General features: G+C 35.9%; 1 long non-coding RNA gene across 1 annotated transcript; it reads right to left on the minus strand.

Moving 5' to 3' along the window:
- Positions 1–1,260: 1,260 nt before the first annotated feature.
- Positions 1,261–5,762, minus strand: LOC134333531 (uncharacterized). Its single transcript, XR_010015391.1, has 5 exons — positions 5,631–5,762; positions 5,137–5,286; positions 2,741–2,809; positions 2,451–2,523; positions 1,261–1,344 (listed from the first exon to the last, which is right to left on the minus strand). It is a non-coding gene; the product is annotated as an uncharacterized LOC134333531 (long non-coding RNA).
- Between the last annotated feature and the right edge of the window lie 33 nt (positions 5,763–5,795).

Consider the following 5,795-nt stretch of genomic DNA (forward strand, 5'->3'; position numbering starts at 1 on the left):
TTTTTTTGAGCAGACAGCATTAATCTGCATACGGTTAAAACATGTTCACCCAAAAGTACAACGGCATATTAGGGCCACTCTGAAGAAAAATATTTTTTTACGTTTCGAATTTTGAGAATAAAGTCATATAAGTTTTGATTTTGAAAATAAAGTTGAAATAATTACAAGAGTAAAGTCGTATGAGATTTGATTTTGAGAATAAAGTCGAAATGATAACGAGATTAAAGTCAAAATAATTACGAGATTAAAGTCCAAATATTATGGCCATAGCAACCTCTTTGTGTTAAATGATTTGTTATACTTTATTATCAGTTTCAAAAATAAAGAAATCACCAATCTCCTGCACATCAACACCAGTTTGTTATTAGTATAAAGACAATGAAATGGCTTTGCAATAAACTGGATTTACTTAGAAGAACGTGCGCCACCAGAGCGCTCAGCATCTGCGTCGTCAGCAGTACTTCAACCGAGCCTTATGGACTTGTACGATAAACTAAAGCCATATGGCATTGCTATAAATTGTTGCATTGACGGCTTTAGTCATCATGTCATGTGGAATGAAGCGTACAATACAAACAGCCACCCAAATATAATCATGGGTTATTGGATAATCACAATAACACTCATTATAGGCTGCCCTCGGTGCTTGGGTGCCGATCCAGGTACTGAGACCCGTGCATCTCTGAACTTAAAAGCCTGTGATGGCTGCACACTCTTTGGCCATAATATTTCGACTTTATTCTTATAATCATTTCATTTTTATTCCCATAATATCCTTATAATCATTTCGACTTTAATCTCAAAATAATTTCGAATTTATTCTCATAATATTTTTACTTTAATCTCGAAATCAAAACTAATACGACTTTATTCTCTTAATCAAAACTTGAAAATATTTTTTACAGTGGCCTACACCGTTGTACAAAAGAGGGTAAGGTATTGACTGTGTAGAGAATAATATTGAGAAAAAATAACATAATGTCACTGCCCAGCTAGCAAAAAATGTATGGCCCAGTTCTGGGCCATATCCGTCATGCCAGAACTTTTTGTGTCGGCCCACATCCGGCAGCTGGATCTGGCCTGGTGTCAAAATGAATGTATACGGCTACCTGGATCCCAGCCATGACTGCCAGCAATAAACCAGCACTTAACCACCTGCTACATTATTATTAGTAGTTGTACAATTAAAACAGTAACAGAAAAAAAATGTACACCAAAACAAATTTTTTAATATTTTTTCAAGTATTTTTATTTATTATAAGTTTGCCAAAAAAAAAATGTTTTGTCTTGCCATAATTTACTGCTGATCTCCTGCCTCTTGTCTCCTGACACTGGACTGTAATTCTGGAATGAAAACAAAAACCGAATTTAACGCTATTTTTACTTATCAATGTGAATCTTATTCATTTTATTCAGTTTTTTCAGTTCCACTTAATGATGGGAAAGAAATGTTGAATATAGACGTCCCAAGTCTCCCGGAAGTTCCGGGAGTCTCCCGCATATACATAGCGGCTCCCTGATGCCCGCAAATCAGATAAAATCTCCCGGAATCTAGAACGAGCGGCCAAGAGCGCACACACACGCGTGCACGCAGGTGACACAGACATTTTTTACCAATCGTGTATTAAATCCGTTATTTGATATACAATCTAGCGCACTGTGTAGGGAACATAAATCAATTGTCTAATATACTGTCTAGTGCACTATGTAGGGAACATAAATCTGTTATCTGATATACAATTTAGTGCACTATTTAGGGAACATAATTAATTATGTAATACACTATCTAGTGCACTATGTAAGGAACACAAATCATCATCTAGGTATACTTTCTAGTGCACTATGCAGTGAACATGAATGCGTTATCTAATACACTATCTAGTGCACTATGTAGGGAACATAAATCTGTGATCTGATATACAATCTAGTGCACTGTGTAGGGAACATAACCCAATTGTCTAATTCACTATCTAGTGCACTATGTAGTGAACATAAATTCATATCTAAAATACTATCTAGTGCAGGGAACATAAATCCATTATTTGATATACAATTTAGTGCACTATGAGGGAACCTAAATCCGTTAACTAATACACTACCTAAACCATTATGTAAGAAACATAAGTCTATTATCTAGTACACTATCTAGTGCACTAAGTAAGGAACATAAATCTATTATCTTTCACATTATCTAGTGCACTATGTAGTACACATTAATGTGTTTGTGACGCAAACAGTTAGCTTAGTAGCTCAGTTAGCAGCTCCTAAAAGTTCTGTTATCACCCATATCCTTTGGTGTGTGCGAGAGGTTTTTTAGCTTTTTTTTTTTTTTTGTGCTTGGGGGGTCGGGCTCGAGGTCCGGGTCTGGGGGTACCTCCCTGAAATGAGTTTTTGCAACTTGGGATGTCTGTGAATAAGAAAAAAAGGAACTTTGGTTTAAATATGTTTACCTGGTGATTAATGGCTCATTGGTTTACTCTGGCAGCAGGAGTGGCATCACTACAAGCACAATCCAGAACAGTGCTAGAGCAGAAGAAACAGTGCCTTTAGTAGGCTAAAGAACATAAGCACATACTTGGAAATGTGTGCTTTAGACATGATAATGTGCTTTTTTCGATGATAACATTTTACAGTGAGTGTACAGTGCTTGCATACATTATCCCTAATTAATCTTGAAAATCTTGAAAATGTCTTTCAAACTGTATGTTGATAAAAGCAGCTTTTGCAAACCAAATCTTACCAAGATCAGTGTAGGCCAAATAACAGAGGGTGGCTGAGTTAGCTGGACTCGTGAGTGCACAAAAAGTCACTGCAGAAATGTAAATACTTAATTAGTTCAATCATTCAATCAAGGAAATCCATAAAGACTTGTAAATATGTAAATATGTGCTTTAGGCATGATAATGTGCTTTGTCTTTGTAAACATGTTTTCAGGATTAATTTATGCCGGCCAATGACTGTAAACATTTTTTATAATATTGTCAACTGCCAGGAAGAGGGCACTAAATGTAACCTTTTAGATACATCACTCCCCTTACTCAAACAAGATGGACCACTAGCTCCATACAGCTGTAGGCATAGGTAACTACATGTAATCGTTCTAAAATATTATGTTTGTAATATAACTTGGCTATATTGTTCGATGGTTTATATCGTATTCATAATATCAGTGTAAGTTACCTTTAGATGTATATTTAAAATTATTTTTGATAGCTTTTTGCTACCATATTTATATATAGCTGGCTAGATTAAAGCAATACGCCACGAGAGACTGCGTTACTGTGCGAGACTGTGCGTTACTGCGATTTTATTACAGGGAAGGATGTTTCGGCACGACACAAAGCGGCAACATGAGGGCGAACATAACATTCGCAATAAACATTCCTCCACAAACACTTTTAAACTATTTCTTGGACTAATGGTTAGGATTACTGTTTATATTAATCTGGACATTTCCATGTATAGTACATGAGTTAAAATAGTGTTCAACCAAGTTTGTACTTTTTCTTTACAGTGGCGTATTAATATGGAATGATGTGAGGTGGTCATAGGTGCGCTTATATCGGGAATTTTACAACGGCTTCGAACGCGGCTCAGCCAATCAGATTTTAAGACCAGAACTATCCGTTTATTAAGTTAATTTAACGAGCCAAACATAGCTATACTAAATGTATTAATGATAAAAAATACAAAAAAATGGGTGGGCAGAGCATATCGTGAGTATTTTTCCACCCTAGGTTCGAATCCGGCTTAGGGCGAAAGATTTTCTCACTGCTCCCCAAAGCAACGCAGTAAAATGCTATCTGATGAAGACTGAATTAAATTGTTACTGTGAAGGCTATACTTAATTTTATTATTAATGGTAAAGCTGATCTCTCTCCATGTTTAAAGTTATTTGTGAGGGCAAACTGACTGATGTTAAGATGTTCATTATTTAAGCTTTAATTTACCCATTGAACATAACAAGATTTAGTGTTTAACTCCAAATTTCTGCTTGAACTGTTTTTTAGGTCTTTTATAATACCTAGCCTATTCAACATTATTGCAAGCTGTTTAAGCAACCTGTTCTTCCCTTAGCAAAAAGCACAGCTGTGTCAGTGGGACATGCCTGTTAATTTATACATTTAAGCAAAAACAAAACTGCAGTGAAACTGTCCTTCCGGTATGCATTAACAATTTACTTTTCATCCCCTATTATAAAGGTATATATCTATATAGAATGCTTGGTACGATGCTTACTTTAGGCTGCTGTTTTGTACTTTGTAAATACGTTTTTTTAAAGCATGTTCCTCCCATTTTTCCTTACAAGTTAGTTATATCCAATCACCTTATGGCATTTTGCTTTCACCACTGCTGCCGATCTCCATTCCTGACTTAGGAGAGCCGTGACTAACACACACCTCCAATACATGTGCAGTAGCTTCTTTTTTCACCTGCACACAGCAAGTTCCTATGGGCATCAGTGTCATGTACTCATACACTGATCTCCATTATTCCTCATCTCTGTGCAGGCGCCATCGAACAGCCAGCAGAGATCGTCATTTGAGCAGTTATGAGGAATCCCTGATGGCAATCCAACCCGTGGCCAAGCCAATCATTGTGAATCTCACAGTATACTATTAGAGATCTAGTGCACTAGAACCGTCACTAGGACACATTTTATTTATTCATATATATGAATTTAGACCTGGACTAGTTGTATTTAATCATATATTCACCATGGCAAACTGTGTTTTCTTGGTTCTTCTTTTCAGTGACCTTCCGTGCACTATGTCACTTGGGGAAATGAAACATGTTTTCATATTTATATTGTGTTCTAGTCTTTCCCATGCTAAAGAATTAGTGAGAAAATTAAACATCTGTGTCTTCTTATTTATAGACCACAAACAGGAACTTATGACTTAGTGCTTGAAGACACTGATGAAATTAAAGAAGGGCTGACAATAATTGTGGAACATGTGGTTTTGATAAAAGAGAAGTGATTTTCTTATACTCATCTTTACCAGGGGTGTCAATAATTGTGGACTGTACATGTCCCTTAAAATAAATGTTTTGACCTAAACAGACACAAGTGTGACAGTAAACACATGGTCTAAACTTTGTTTTTGTCCTAAATTACTGTAATTCACTCCTCACCTGTGCATGTAACTCCTTGTCTTGCATTTAAAATGTCCTCTTTGTTGCTGGGCACAAAACCAGAAGTGCACATGCAGAAATAAGAACCAGGGGTGTTATTACACTCAGAATTGTTTCCACAGAGGCTTTGGTTCTTACACTCATTGATGTCTACAATAAAATAAAAACACCAGTAAAATTATATGTTCATTTTCTCCTTATGAATACTACATACATCTCATTTACCCTTCTATTTGTGGAAATTCTTTGATAACAGCATATTTTCAATGCCAATAATGTAAAGGAAAGCATAAAATGTATTTATATAATTAATATTAAATGCCTTTTAGCAATGGGTAAGGCAAAAAAACAAAACAGAACTCAACAGTTGGGAGGGGTGTCCACATTCAGGTGGCAATATAGTGTATATGCTGTATAGTTATAGTTATAATTAACACTAAAAACAAACTCTATAACATCAGTTTTAAATGTGTAAAAGCTTACACACACCTCACCTTCACATGTAACACTTTCAAATACATCAAACTGCTTCTGTCCATTGCTTGGCCTAAAACCCAAATTACAAGTGCAGTAACTGGAACCAGGGGTGTTATGGCACTTAGCATTATGACCACAGATATTATCTTCCAAACACTCATCGATGTCTGCCATAAAAGAAG

Source organism: Trichomycterus rosablanca, chromosome 2 (genome assembly GCF_030014385.1).
Source record: "Trichomycterus rosablanca isolate fTriRos1 chromosome 2, fTriRos1.hap1, whole genome shotgun sequence".
Lineage (NCBI taxonomy): Eukaryota > Metazoa > Chordata > Actinopteri > Siluriformes > Trichomycteridae > Trichomycterus > Trichomycterus rosablanca.